The sequence below is a fragment of the Danio rerio genome, chromosome 6 (genome assembly GCF_049306965.1).
Source record: "Danio rerio strain Tuebingen ecotype United States chromosome 6, GRCz12tu, whole genome shotgun sequence".
NCBI lineage: Eukaryota > Metazoa > Chordata > Actinopteri > Cypriniformes > Danionidae > Danio > Danio rerio.
The window spans coordinates 25,570,054-25,586,655 of NC_133181.1; the positions used below are offsets into that span (position 1 = coordinate 25,570,054).

At 33.7% G+C, this 16,602-nt stretch overlaps 1 protein-coding gene and 1 long non-coding RNA gene across 6 annotated transcripts in view; one reads left to right on the forward strand and one right to left on the reverse strand.

Annotated features, from left to right (window-relative positions):
* The window catches only part of usp43a (ubiquitin specific peptidase 43a), a 238,101-nt gene that overhangs the window by 69,781 nt on the left and 151,718 nt on the right, over positions 1 to 16,602 (reverse strand).
* LOC141386266 (uncharacterized) lies at positions 1,066 to 9,635 on the forward strand. The gene is made up of 4 exons (XR_012407943.1): positions 1,066 to 2,897; positions 5,000 to 5,120; positions 5,519 to 5,573; positions 8,835 to 9,635. It is a non-coding gene; the product is annotated as an uncharacterized lncRNA (long non-coding RNA).

Sequence of the window (16,602 nt, forward strand, 5' to 3'; positions counted from 1 at the left end):
TTGCTGATCGGTGATGTTACCTGCCATTTTAATAGCCCTTTCCTTCACTGCCTTAGCGGAGAGAGGTATATCTTTAATTTTTTTGTATTATCTTGATTTTGTTTTTGAATTCTGCAAATAGGTGTTCTAATATGTTGATGAATGACTCCTTCATGTAGTCACCATCTGTGAACGGTTTTCCATGCTTTATTATCTTCCTGGTTTGTTTACAACAGCCACCTGCCTGGCATCCCACCCTGCTTATAGAAACGTGTGTCGCAGGCTATGACGCAAATCTTCAATGACAGAAATGTTGAAATTAAATATTAATTCTACACACTTTTACAACATTTGAAAATGTTAAAAATGTTTGTCCTCCAATAGAAATCATATTAAAACAGAAAAAATATATTCACCTCCCCCATCTTTTTCCATTTTCAAACATTTTTGAAAAAGCTCCAGGGAGCCACAAGGGTAGCGCTAAAGAGCCGCATACAGCTCTAGAGCCGCGGGTTGCTGACCCCTGGGCTAACTTCTCTTTCATTTACTTGGTGATTGGCACATGTAAGTAAAAAAAAAAAATCTTTTTTATTTTAATCAGATGTGTATGTGTGATTAAAAGACAACAGTGCATGTCAGTCGGAAATAAAAGGGTCAAATAATAGTATATAATTTTGATATTTTAGTTACTCTCTGTAAAAGTCTTTCAATGTGATTTTTTAATGGGAAAAACTATGCATATTTATTTGTGGTAAATTTGAATGTTAATTCATTTTAAAAGGCATTTATTGGATTATAATTACAGTAAAATAGTGAGATACTATTGTAATTTTTCAAATAATTATTTAGCATATTGCTCTTTTGAAAAATTTACTGTTTTCATGTGATTGAAAAGCTGAATTTCCAGCAGGCATTATTACAGTGTTCATGATGGTCATACACTTTCACATGATCATGCAGAAATCATTGTAAAATGATGATGGTTATTATGTTGAAATAGTTGTGATGCTTAATAGTTTTGCAGACTCTTTTTATTTGGCTAATGAAATGTTTAAAATTTTAAATGGAATGCTTTGTGTTATTTTTAGTGAACCTTTAATGAACAGGACAGTGGATTGTATTGACATGAAATCCTAAGGAACAGAGCGAGAGGGGAGTAATAGGTAAGGAATCAAATGGATCAGCTGGGAATCAAACTCGGGTGACTGTGAGCACCTCAGTGCTACTGTAGGTGTCGACACGCTTAACCTAATGGCTATTGATGCCGACATATCTGTGCTTTTTATACCTATACTATGGTACTTTGTACTATATGGAAACAGTTAGATAAATACTATTTGATAAACACCACAAAAATGCTTAGTTCTGGATAAATGTATGATTAGAAATTCAAAAAAATTACCAGCTTCCAAGAGCTTATGTACTGTACAGTATCTTTCTTTTAAGGCCGGATGAAAGTGGTTTCTCCCTCTCACACACACACACACACACACACACACACACACACACACACACACACACACACACACACACACACACACACACACACACACACACACACACACACACACACACACACACACACAGAAGGCCTTAGTTGTCTGCGTCTTATTTGAGAGCCAGCTGGAGCAGATTGAAGAGGGAAACTGTGAGCTTGTGAGAGCCTTAATTAAACTTGGCCTTCACTGACACACACAGTAACACTAACCCAAACTTCAATGCCTTTAAAGATCAATGCAGTTCTTTTGGATGTTGAGAATTCTCCTGTTCATGGTTTTACTATTGTATGTCACTGTAGCAAGTTGGGTTGCTCTAAAAGCCATAAGAGCTGAACAAGGCTCGAGCCTCATGGAGAAGCTCTGGAAACATGTCCACACATGCACGGCTATAACTATGTTTTTTTTTCATTAAAAAAAAAAGTCTCTGTCCACATAAAAACACCAAAAATGCACTGTGATGCATGTTACGGGCATGTCCAACCAACAGGGAGTAATAATGACACCATGCTGGGTTCTCACCAAATGGGAAAATTGTGTATTTTTGCGATTTAACTGCATACAAGTCAATGCAAACATGAGAACAGAGTGAAGTGAATTATGTTAAATACAAGAAGCATTTGCCATGAACGTGTAGAATTTTGCTTCTTTGCCTCTTCTGCATTTAGTGTGAACCCAGCAGTGTTGGCCAATCAAAAAGGAGAAAACAGTGTGCTGACATCATAAGCCAAAAGCTCAAGCATGCACACGACTACACTTTACCAAGAGTTTCTGAAAATCTAAATAGTGCTGTCTAAAGTCCTAGTAATCCAGAACATAGCTGACCTATTGGAAAAATGAAATGGTAGTCCACCAGAATGGCTGTTTCTCTGTATGTGTTCTTCAGCAGTCTTGCATCTTCGTTTTCTAGTCGAACATCCTCATCAATTGCCAAAGTTCAGTTCCAATACTCAAGACTGCAAGAACAGAGGACGCGTGAAACTTCCTGGATGTGTTCTTGGAATCGAGGACGCATGGATGCAGACTTGAGCATCGAACTTGCTGTGGAAGTCCCAGAAGTCATTGGGACTGGAGAGGGGAAGCGCAGCATTTTATATAGGTTTATTTTTAAAGTTCAAAGACAAAACTTATTTATCCCAGGAGTTTCCCTAAATGAAACAGTGAATGTAAACATTATCATGAAAATCTTAATGAAGGCATGAACACATAAACGGTGTTTATTTGCTGAAATTCTTATTAAAAATCTGTTTTATTTATATTGTGCAGCGTATATTTGTGAAGTCTTTATGGAGAGTATATTGTGAAAAGGGGAAAAACAATAAATCCTTGTATGAATGCTGTAATGTTTAAATAATTTACCATTAAAAACACGTGAAGGTCATGTGACCATCAGGAAGAACGCAGCATCTCTTCACAAGACCGGTCTTCACAAGAAAACAAGTCCATTCTTTGCATTCTTGGGATTGAGAAACAGCCTTTCTTTTGTTCATTAAGTGTCAAGTACCGCTTCCTGCATTCAAACACTGCTGTAAACGATTGCGTGAATATATATTCAGATATTTCTATTTATAACATGCTTACATGGCATGTATCATTGTAGACAATATGGCAATAATATCACATGGACCTGTTCAACCAATTGATAGTTTTCACGTGACGTCACACCATTAAGCCGCGTTGTGTTGCGAACCTCATGACGCATACCTCATGAAATGGACTAGGCTTTTGTACTTGTTGTGTTCACAGTTGTGATATTCTTTAAAATGACAGGAGATGCAGGGACAGAAACCCACTGTAAAATCAGACGGATAAACAGAGAAGTAGAAAGTTTCTGTAACTACATCATATCGTTTAATCTTTGAAGATTTTTAAACTAATTATTAGTATAAATTTTATAAATTATTTTAATGATTGTAAAGATTTTTGTAACCATTCAAGATTTTTATAAATTAAACTTTGATACATCACTTGCTTTTGTTCATATCTCGGACAGTGTTGCCTATCATAGTTGGTTAAAATGTAAATGAAAACAAGAGCATGGGTTGCTCTACAAATGTATGTTTTTTTTATTATGGCAAGAAAAGCAAAAAAGTACACTTACTAAAAAAAATACAGATATTTTTCTTAGATTTAGCCCACTCCACAATTGACACATGACTGTCTGGCTAGTTTCTGTGCTCTATTTACATGCAAAAAAGGCAACAATGGTCCAACATTCCTGATCATTATCACCAATAATGCCTAAAAACAGGGCATCAGTATATTGTAAACTGATAGGTTCAAATATTAATTTCAGTTATCAATGAAATAATTTTTTCCTTTATTTAATTATATTTTTGTAACTATTAAATTGTTTTTAATTCAAAATCGTAATATATATACATCAGTAATTCTATAATATTATTAGTGAATGAATTAAATGCACTGTAAAAAATGCTTTTCTTACTTAGAGATTTTGTCTTGTTTCTAGTCCAAATATCTAAACAAATCTTAAATTAAGATGCATTTTATAGAAAAGCAAAACATGTTGTGTTGTATTAATTAGTTTTAATTAAATAATGAGTGAAAATGAAGTGAATTTTTCTTTAAAACAAGCTAAATAATCTGCCAATGAGGTAAGTGAAATCATCTTGTTTTTGCTTTTGACAAGTTAAAGCCCATTGGAAAAATCCACTTAATTTTGGCATATTATTTCTTAAACCAAGACAATATGTTTTGTTTGTCATTAAAATGTTTCTTGATTTAAGAATTTTTTGATATTTGGACTAGACATAAGAAAATAAATCTTCGTAAGAAAAGCATTGAGCATGTGTATGTCACAATTCAGGCAATATTCACTAGGAAATAATTATTATCATTTTTTTTTAAACAAGCTTGCTTCACAAGTTTGCTGCATTTTCTGGCCCCAAAACACTAGTAAGCAAAATGCATACAAAGGCTTTTTTTTTAAATAAACAGTAGTCAAAATAATTTAGTATTCTTTTTTGTATCATTATTAAAATGTCAAACTATTGTAACTATTTAACTATTATTATTATTCGATAGTAATCATATTTAAGTAACCATATTTAATAATATTTAAGTTTAACCTTTATTCCGTTTTTGAGTTGGATTTTTTATTATTATAAAACCATTTTTGATGCACCTTTGCTGAAAGACAAAATAATAATAATAATAATAATAATAATAATAATAATAATAATAATAATAATAATAATAATAATAATAATGCTGTCCTCAAATGCTCAGATGGCAATTTAACCTCTCAAACCACAAAATAACACATACAAAAAAATGTACCCTTTTATTCTATGTAATATAAGCAGCAGAACTTCCTAAAAGGGGGATTCACTAAACAACATCAATACAGCTACTGTATAATGATGATTACGACTTTTGTTTTAGAATAACTAACCTTAATAAGGTATACTTAGCTTCAATGACAGCAATTTTCCTGTTCTCTTATTCAGCACCACGACCATTACATACTGTATACACTACTTTGATCTAACATTACCTGGTAGACTAATTTTGTTGTGAGAGCCACATGTGTTCCACTTTGACTTTAAAGGGATATTTCTGATTCAGTATTCTGTAGGGACTTATATATTTCTGCAGGGACACATATTTCTGCCAAGATGTTGGGTGTATATATATATATATATATATATATATATATATATATATATATATATATATATATATATATATATATATATATATATATATATATATATATATATATATATATATATATTTATATATATACATACATACATACATACATACATACATACATACATACATACATACATACATACATACATACATACATATATATATATATATATATATATATATATATATATATATATATATATATATATATATATATATATATATATATACACATACATACACACATATAAACAATTGTATATATATATATATAAAGTTGTTTTTCCACAATTTCTGTTTAACGAAGAGAAAATATCTTCAACACATTTCTAAACATAACAGTTTTAATAACTCATCTCTAATAGCTGATTTATTTTTATCTTTGCCATGTAACGTGACATTTAAAGGCTTAACTACACTGTTAACCCTTACTGTAGATTATGCAGTAAATAACTGTAAAATAGCCAGTGTTTTGCTGTATTAAAAGGAAACAGTATTTTACTGTAAAAGGAGCAGGATTTGTATGAAATTTTGTAGTGCAAAGAATAAATTACAGTAATTTACTTTATGTACCCATTACAGATAGTTACTGTGGTAATAAATGGTAAATTACTGCTCAACCATTATTACCCCATGTACTGCTTTATGTTGCTATATATATATATATATATATATATATATATATATATATATATATATATATATATATATATATATATATATATATATATATATATATACTGTTCAGTTTTGGTATGTGTATGGTCAGTATTGAGGAGAAAGTGAGACAATGCATTGATGATAAGCTAAATTTCTCTGCAGCCATCTCTGTGTTTTCTTTGGTTCCTTTTATGTTTTTAACATTGAGTATCAGGAGTCAACCAATGTCAATGTCACAGAGCTAATTAAAAGGTAAAGATATCGACGAGATACATTTAAAGGCAAACATATTCACACAGAGCAACCAAATTATCACAATCATTTTTATAACTTTGTTTACTTTTCTATAATTAATTTAATTTGCCTAGTTTAGCCAATAGTTAAGCTTTTAAATTGCACTTTAAGCTGAATATTAGTATTTTGCTAATTAACTAGTAAAAATGTGTTATTTAAAAAATATGTTAAACAGCACGTACATACATTTTTGCAGAGACTCAATGAATTTGTTTGGAAAACTTCAAATGAAGTAGGTAAAAATGGCATTAACAGTATAGTATAAAGACTTTCCTAAATAAATGTATTAATCAGGTTATTTGTTTTTTATTATTATTATTACTACAGGTTTGGAACAACATGAGGATCAGAATATTTATTTATTTTTTATTTTTTTGCTTTGGATGACGTTTGTATATTGTTTGTATATTATTGTTTTTATTCAATGATATGTGCATGATTGTGATAAATGTAGGCAATTCCTTTGAAAATATGCTATGTACCAAGGATGTCAAACTCCTGGAGGGCCGCAGCCCAGCAGAATTTAGTTCCAGCCCTGATTCAACACACTACCTTTAGATTTAGTTTGATCAGGTTTGTTTAATTAGTATAACTGCACTGTTACTCTGTAGATTGTGCAGTAAATAACTGCAAAATAGCCAGTGTTTTGCTGTAATAAAAGAAAACATTTATTATTTATTAACACATTATTTTACTGTGAAAGGAGTAGACTTTGAATGAAATTGTGTAGTGCAAAGAATTAATTCCAATAAATTCTCTGATGGTTTATGTTGCTATTTATATAGACGTGCATTTTAAAGGCAGAAAATAATGATTTAGGCATCACCACACACTCCCACAGGCTGTCTGTCTTATTCTAAACACAAAGGTGTTAGAAATAGTTTTCAGAAAATGCTGGCCCTTTAAGGGAGCCAGGTGGTTGATTTGTTTACTGCTGAGTGCACTCTATTCTCTGTCCATCAATTCAGATGTAGTCTGATATGTTTTAGGCTTTAAATAAGAATCTATAATGAGTAAGTAAAATGTGTTCAAATGTTTTTGAGGGTTTCTAAAATAAGGCTGTGTTTTAAGTTATATTGTTGTTATCTTGAACTGTGTACTTGAAAGCTACATTGTTAGCTAGTTAGCCTCTCCTCATATAACTTCTTACATTACTTTTGTTTAAGTATTTATTGGATATTGCATACTGCCATAATGTACAGATGCTAACAGTTGTATGTATCTTTCTGGCAACTAAGCCAAAGTTAAATTCCTTCATCTCAGTAAGGTAACATGTGCACATCGTCACAGGGAATCACAAAAACATGATACACATAGCCATCCACACACAAAAGCTCCACTGTCCGGTCCCAGGTTGTGAGTTTGTTGCTAAGTATTTTTCAGAGCTGTGTTTCCACCTATGAATTTATATTAGAAACAATAATAAAGTTTGTTGTCATGAGATAATTATAACAATAAAAGATTGGATCCTTTGGTTTTTCGGTGTTGCCAACTTTATTTTTTATAATTACTTTAAACTTTTTATTGAGATTTGACACAGTTTTTAATTATTTAAAACTTTAAACTTTAAAATAATTATGTTGTGTTTTTTGCTGTTCATTTGCTGATCCACCTTCCTGCAGATTTCAGTTGCTATTCATTTCAAACACACCTAAACCAATTAATTAGGACCTGAACACCACTTGATAATTACAGGCAGGTGTGTTTGATATGGGTAGCAACTGAAATCTGCAGGATGGTAGATCTCCAGGAACAGGATTGAGCACCACTGCTGTATACCATGGGGGTCAAACTCCAAGTTCCTGGAGAACTGCAGGGCAGCAGAGTTTAGTACCCACCCTGCTTCAACATTACCTGTAGATTTCTAACAAGCCTTAATTAGTTTGATCAGGCGTGTTTAATTAGAGTTAGCTTAAATTAGCTTAAAGTCCCGGTCACACTGCACTTTGCTCCCTATAGACTTCCATTCATACGCATGTGCGCATGTGAGTACTGCAGACCTGGAATGATAGCTCATGCGACAAATTTCATAATTTGCAGCATTGGAAAGTTCAAGCTTGGAGAACGCTGACATGCGAAATCACATCATGTGATTGCTTGATACCAATCAAAGATCAGAACATGACCTCTCTGGCTTGCTTTTCAATCTCTAATTATTTTGTTTAATTCCACTACTCGCTTTGTTTAATTCCACTTCGCAGTGCAGTATGACAGAATTTTGCTTGCTCAAATGTTAGTGTGACTGCAGCCTTACTGTGCAGACCTGTAATATGCAAGACAATATTTATATCTGCTGATTTCTTAATTTTGTTATACTTTTTCTGTTATTTATTTGTTTCGTGCCAAAACAATAAAATAAATTTGTCTGAAAAATTTTATGCCTTCTATTTTTAAATAACAGCTAAGAATACTGATTAATTTTAGTAACACTACAATAACTATATATGACATACTATTAATGTGTATGCAGTTTAATGCTGTGATTTGTAACACTACAATACAGTAATTAACTGTACACAGTTTCCAGTTAGTTACCACTGCTGCTCTATTACAGTAATTAACTGGCAACACTGTTGCCAGCTACTCCCTGTATCGGTTCAGTTACAGTAAATAACTGGCAACACTGTTGCCAGTTACTTACTGTAACCAAACTTTTACAGTGAGTGGCTGGCAACAGTGTTGCCAGTGTTCTACTGTAAAAAACCCCGGTAAGGTCTAACAGTGTAGGTTAATTGGGTTAACTAGGCTGCTTGGGGTAATTAGGCAAGTTATTGTATAACGATGGTTTGTTCTGTATACTATCAAAAAAATATAGCTTAAAGGTGCTAATAATTTTGTCCCTAAAATGGCTTTTAAAAAATTAATAACTGCTTTTATTCTAGCCGAAATAAAACAAAAATACTTTTTTGTCTATGTAGTTACAAAGCTAACTTAATTATACTAATTCCACACACCCGAGTTGGTCACTTTCCACACAAAAATTAAAAAACTCTAAGGATGATGACAAGTCTAAGTGCAACATTACATTCAAGTAATTTATTAAAGAGGCAGTAAAAGAGCAGTGCATGAAAAATGAATACGTCACTTGTCTGGGTTGGAAAGTCCAGAGTCTGCACAAGGATTACACACCATCAGAAAACCAGAGTGTGTTTTCCTCAGTTACACATGACCTCACCAAACCTCTATCAACTTAAGTTTCAAAGAGATCTAGATGTAAGCTGATCCAAGAACAGTTCAGACTGATGGCCCTTTAACCTTGTCTGTCAATCATATCTCCTCAAGGGAGGACACTTGGCATATATCTACTGGAAAAGAGTCAAAGCTAGAGTTCCTGCCTTCAAATGTGAGCCTATACTTAAAATGTACAAAAACAAAAATGTGCTATATAAAACTAGACATAGATGCCCATAATCAGTATTCAATATTTTAGTTAATGAACAAGCACAATACTGACTTTGTGGGCACTTTAAAAATACAGTGAATAATTATTTATTACATAATTTTGTCTTTTATTTTTCTTAGAATATTCACATTGCGTTTTTGTGTGGTTCAATACAGTGCAAATTGCTTGGAAACTTAGTTGGTCAGCTTATTAGTTCAAACATTGACAATTTCAGGTGTTTTATACTTTAACAGTTACTGTAATAAATCTGCTCATTCTCACATTTTATATCAATCCATTAACTAACATTTACTAATGAGACATTTTTGTAAAGGGTTACCTATATACAGTTGAAGTCAGAATTATTAGCCCGCCTGACTTATTAGCGCCCCCGTTTATTTTTTCCCCCAATTTCTGTTTAATGGAGGGAAGATTGTTTCAGCACATTTCTAAGCATTATAGTTTTAGAAACCTATTTCTAATGACTGATTTATTTCATCTTTGTCATGATGACAGAAAATAATATTTTACTTGATATTTTTTTAAGACACTTCTTTTACAGCTTAAAGTGACATTTAAATGCTTAACAAGGTTAATAAGGTTAACTAGGCAGGTTAGGGTAATTAGGCAAGTTATTGTATAACGATGGTTTGTTCTGTAGACAATTGAAAAAGAAAAATTGCTTAAAGGGGCTAATAATTTTGTCCCAAAATTGGTTTTAAAAATTTTTTTAACTGCTTTTATTCTAGCCAAAATAAAACAAATAAGACTTTCTCCAGAAGAAAAAATATTATCAGACATACTGTGAAAATTTCCTTGCTCTGTTAAATATCATTTGGGAAATATTTAAAAAAGAAAAAAAGAAAATCAAAAAAGGGGCTAATAATTCTGACTTTAAGTGTGTATATATATATATATATATGGAGGCCAGCTAGTGAAGTGCTGTGCTGGTAAACCTCATATCTCTGACATTAACGGTGCTCTAGCAATAAACGCAAGAGGCAAGGGCGTAGGCTTGCGCTTGACATTGGTGGGGACTGGGGACGAGTCACCCCCGCAAAGAATGAATATTGTTTATAAATATATATATATATATATATATATATATATATATATATATATATATATATATATATATATATATATATATATATATATATACATACATTGCTATTAAAATGTATTATTAAGTAATCCTCTCTTCTTACAATTTATTAAGTAAAATTAAATAGTCATGCGTGTAGCCAAGGGGGGTCAGGTGGTTTAAAAGACCAAAAGCTGGATTATTATTATTATTATGTTTGAATTTATCTTATTATTCAAATGGACAAATTTTCATTGAGGAAGGTTGAATGCGCCGGCCTGTTGGTTATTTGCCTATGGGCTTCAGTTTTTAATTTAAATCAAGTTTTAACAGATTTCCCAAAGAAAATTATGATACAAAAATTGTATTTTAAAAATAAGTATATTTACATATTTGAAGAGTTTAGACGCAAAAACCTCTAAATGCCATTTAATATTTTCTACTAAAATGAGCATTTTTCTCCAACTCCTGTGTGTGGACACAGTGATTTCACTTTTATAGTGACAAATACGTTCTTTTCATTGCCTTTAAAGTGAAATAACTGAACATAAATATACAAGGCTGAGAAAAAATAATCATTTTACATGGCATTTAGAGGTTTTGGCCTCTGTACTGTACTTCATTTCTTTATTCTAAGAATTTAAAGTCCTAATTTCTAGTTCAAAGTATTTTTATTATTTATAAAACTGTAATAAAACTTACCGTTTAAATGTGTCAATAAAGCAATTTGACAAAATGGTACGAAATAGTTTTGGTACATTAAAAAGTATAGTTGTAATAACTATTCAACAAGATTATCCAGCAAAGTTAGTTCTTAATATGTCACTAAAATGTATTATTTATACCTCAATTAAACAGAAAATCAGGTGAATAACTGCAAAATGGTTCAGTTTTTCAGAAAACAAATAACCCCTTTGAATAAGCTGGCTACAGGCCTGAAAGTGTCATGTTAAAATAATGTTTATTAACTGATAAAGAGAGAGTTTAATAAAGACTTTCGTTCATTTTTCGTACAAATTAAACATGTCTCATAGTATTATTAAAAGATGGAGCACAGGCTGTAGTTTTTCTGACGAATTGTTTCAACCAAAATTGGAGATGTTACTCTAAGAGATTAGGAGACCTGGCAAGGTCATATACGTTTACATGTAGTTGTTTATTCTGCAGTTAGTTTTCAGGGAATATTGTTTACAGACTAGTCTGCTTTAACGTTAGACTGAACGTAAAAGCGGTGAAAACACTAGCATAATGGCATTATCATGATGGACTCATTCAGTAGCGAACTTGAGTTTATGTGACACACTTTTCGTTGGAAAAAGCTCTTTACGTCCACTTCTTCTTGCTACCTCCATCCTCACTTGTGCGAGGCACACACCTTACACATCGGTAAATTCCCCCTGCGCACGGCGCGCAGTTGTTTTGGCGCTGTTTATATCTGAAACTATGATCTGAAAGCAGCCACTCACATGACAGCAGGGAAAGGCACAGCCAATCACATGTTCATATGTGTCATGTTTATATGTGTCATGTTTGGGGGCGGTGCGACTCGAGGAGAGAACGTGATTTAACCCTTTCGGCATGTCTAGGTTTATACTGACAGCGCAATGTTTTTAAGTGAATTAAATTATTTTTGGGGACATTTCGGTACTTTGTGACTATTGGTGGGGACACGTCCCCACCGTCCACCCTATATCTACGCCCCTGGCAAGAGGCTATGGTCTTTAGCCTCCTTGTTAGAGCAACCGACTCCCTTGCAAAGAATCATTGGTTCAATCCCAGCTCAGCATGGGTTGGGTGCAATAGGATTGGTGGGTTACACGTGGGGGCTCGTCCGAGATGGGAGTGAGGTTTAGGGGGATTAAGTGTAACACAGGCCAGTTAGCGATGTGCTATAGAGGAAAACTTCACTCCTCTGCCACCTAAAGGTGCTCTAGTGACAGGTGCTAGAGCCCAGCCTCCAGGATAGAGCAACCGACTCCCATGCAAAGAATAACAGGTTCAATCCCAGCTCAGCATGGATTGGATGCAATAGGACCGGTGGATTACACGTGGGGGCTTGCAGAGATGGGAGTGAGGCTTAGGGGGTTGAGTGTAACGGAGTCCAGCTAGCAAAGTGCTATGAATGAAAACCTCACTCTTCTGCGCTCTAAAGATGCTCTAGCAACAGACGCTAAAGGCCATGGTCTTTAGCCTCCATGTAAGAGCAACTGACTCCCATGCAAAGAATCACCGATCCCAGCTCTGAGTGGAATGTGTGGTGTAGAACCAGAGGGGCTACATATACTTTGCAATTTAATTTGGTTGAAGCATTTGTTTATTTTGAACATGTATATACAATAAAGCAATACACTAATATATTTTTTGTATAATATTGTGATAATATAATATGTCATAAATAAAATTCAAATAAACAATTTGTTTATAGAGTTACAAATTTATTTTACTATATGCAATGACAAGTGGTATTTCACCACATATGGTGTGTAATTTTACTGTAAATTATTGGCTATATCGATTATAAACAGAGAAGTGGAAAATTATTGTATTTTTTTATGCTGAGAGGTAAGCAGATGTTTGTGTGTGGCAAAAAAAAAAACATTTTTGTGTTTATGTGAACAGATATAAACAGTTCCTTGTTTCTGTTTGCATTTGAGCTCCATCAGATGAGGTGTAATACCAACAGCAGCAATGTCTATTGTCATCTATTTTCACTTTGGTTTACTGATAAATAAAACAAGAAAAAAAAACAACAGAGCACCCACATAGCTTCAATCAAACTTATAAACTGTATTTTGTGAAAACATAATGCAACACACTGTCTCAGAAGCAGGATTTCAAACAATGGACATCAAATATCTTTGACATTCACTGGTCATAAACCTCGTAATTATTTAAGCTTGATTAAAGCCACACTTTAGGACACACTTTGACAACACAGTGTTAGTAATAAAAAAAATAAAGAACAATACATGGTAACATTATACTTTATGATGTCCTCATTACATGTACTAGACCTACTATTGTAACGCCGGGGAGTGACACTCACAACAGAAGGTAGGATCCAATATGCAGGTTTAATCTTTGTCAGGCAAGCAATGGTCAAAACAGGTATGAACAGGTATGTGCGGGCAAATCCAGAGTCGTAATCGAGGAACAGGCAAAAGGTCAAAAGGCTGGCGGCTAAACAGGATAACTAGGATACAAAGCTAGGTTCAGACACAGAGAAACAAGACAGGGAGAACCGCATTGAAATGTCACTCAACAGTAAACAAGACTCGGCAAAGTGAATGAGTGTGTGTGCTGCTTAAATACTGTTTGAAATATCAGTCTGTGACAAGGTTCAGCTGGTGATGTAATCAGGATAGATGAATGACCAGGCATGCGTGTTTGGAAGAAGTGCATGTATAAAAATGTAGTCCTGGGATATGCGTAACTGAAGTTCATGATATAGTGGAAACCAGCGATCTCCAGAGAATGATCGCTGGTAATCGTAACAACTATAGTGGTAAAGGTATTTACATGAAATTAATCCTAAACATACTCATACTACATACTTAAATATGTAATTACATAAAACAAGGACATCTTGTTAAAGTGTTACCCAATACATAATATTCTACCACCTCCTAAAAGTAGCTTTTTTGGACAAATAAGGCTTCTGGACAAAAACAATAATAAGCTAACTGACTGTATACTTAAGTTACAACTACTGTGTGTACTAACTGACAAAAGTCTTGTCACCCATCCAAGTTTTAGGAACAAGAAATAATAACTTGACTTCTAGTTGATCATTTGGTATCAGAAGTGGCTTATATAAATAAGAAGGGCCTGTAGATTACACTTATTTTACCAAAATAAAATATGATCATGCCTTGATTTTTAAAGGGGTGGTTTACTATGATATATTTTAAACTTTAGTTAATGTGCTGTGTGAACATAAACAACATCTCTAAATGTAATACGCTCAAAGTTCAATGCAAAGGCAGACAATGGGCTCCATTTTGATGATCCATGCGCAAAGTGCAAAGCACAGGGCGCAAAAGCAATTAGGGCATGTTAGAATCCACTTTTGCTAATATAAGGATGGAAAAATCCACTTTGCGCTGTGGCGCATGGTCTTAAAGGGTTGAGCTTGTTCTCTTAATGAGTTATAGGTGTGTTTTGAGAATGAACCAGAGTCTCATCTCCCATTCCGCTTAAAGAGTCAGTTGTGTCACGCCATAGCGCATTTGCTATATATATGACCGACTTTGTAAGTGGAAAATCTGAGCGTTTCACTAGCAAGAAAACAGTTAAACAGAGCATATACAGCGTGAGAATGAGGGATGAGCCTCCTCATTGTGTACATTCGCTTTTACTCTCGTGGATGGGGAAACGTGTTGTACGCACAGACATCCATTAGCCTAAATAATTAATTTTGTTTGTTAAGCGCAAATATTTGTTTCAAAACTATTTCTAAATTCAGTTGTATTTCCAGCAAATTAATAAATGTACACTAATAATGAAGTGTGTTCAAAACAACTGAGTAATATCCAAATACACAGGCTATGCCCCATATGGTCTAAAAACTGACAGGTGGGCAAATCTAAGCTTGTTTTTAATAAAACAAATATAAATATGGAGATGAAGAAGGCATGAAAGTATAATTTGTATATTTATCTAGGCTACAAAATAATGTTTTGTAATATTTTAATCCTTTATATTTATATCCTATACAGTATATATCCTTAATATTTTTATTCTTTTCATTTGTAAAGATATTTGTTTATTGTTGTACATTCTGTCTGTATTAAGCAATGTGTAAGCGAGGCGTACAACTATGGCGCTCTGCGCTGGACAATAGACCGACTTTGTTCTGGTCTGTTGAACAATCTATTATAGTTTTTCAAAATAGCAACGCGCCAGCAATGCGCCTCAACGCGACTCCTTTTTGTCACATCTGTCAGTGACCACCTGAGGGCGCTGTAGTTCAATGGACACTGAGTGAAACTACAGCGCCCATAAAGACTACATTTCCATACATTCTTTAGCGCACAGACCCGGTCTGTCATTTACATTGATTTACAACCACAGCTGTCTCCATTCTCCGTGATTACCAGGACTATATATTCAGTCATTCGACCACTGTTTGTCATCACGTCGTTTGTCTTTCTTGTACCCAGTAAGTGTGTTTTTCCTAGTTGTTTTTCCTGATCTCGCCTTGTATCTTGCTATAGTCTAGATCATTTTTATCTGTCTTAGTTTCTTGTTTTGTTGTTTATTTGTTACTTTGCATTTTGATATTTTTGGATTTTTGTTCACTGTTTTTGCACTTTAATATATTAAAATCTGCACTTGAATCCGCTATCTTTTGTTCCCGTTTTTGTAATTGTTTTGATCACGCCTAACGTGACACTTTTTAGATCAGAACGCCTATGGACGCACATGAGCGCAAATGCATTTGCTATTTACAAAGAGTTCCGCAAAACGTCAAAACGACTCTTGCTCCAAGCTTAAACTAGCAAACCACAATTGCGTTGCGCCATTTGCCACATTGTGCCACATTGCGCCGGGTGTATGATAGTGCCCATTGGCTTTTTTAGCAAAGCCTACAGCCAACAAAGTTTGGGGACAACAAAAAATTATGCACATTTACCACATGCATTTATATTTCATATTTAAATTTACCCATCAAACCCCTTTAATTCATATGTGAATGTTTCATATAACTTACATTTGCTTATTTCGAATATAGTGAAAGACACTTGTCAGATTTTATTTTAGAGAGCAGGTGTGAGGTTCAGCTGTGTCCTTTTCATTTTCTGTCTGATTCAGACAGAACAGTTACTAACAGTTACTCTTACTGACATTGTATACACAGCAGAGGCACTGTGCGTGCTTGTGGAGGTGTGACACTTTTCCTGGTACATTATTGGATGCTTTTCCAGCACATTATGTTAACTGACCAATCAGAGCCTCTTGAGGGTGGGTCTTTCGGAGAGGATATATAATCAAAGTAGAATACCTGTATATTAAAAAAAATGTGATTT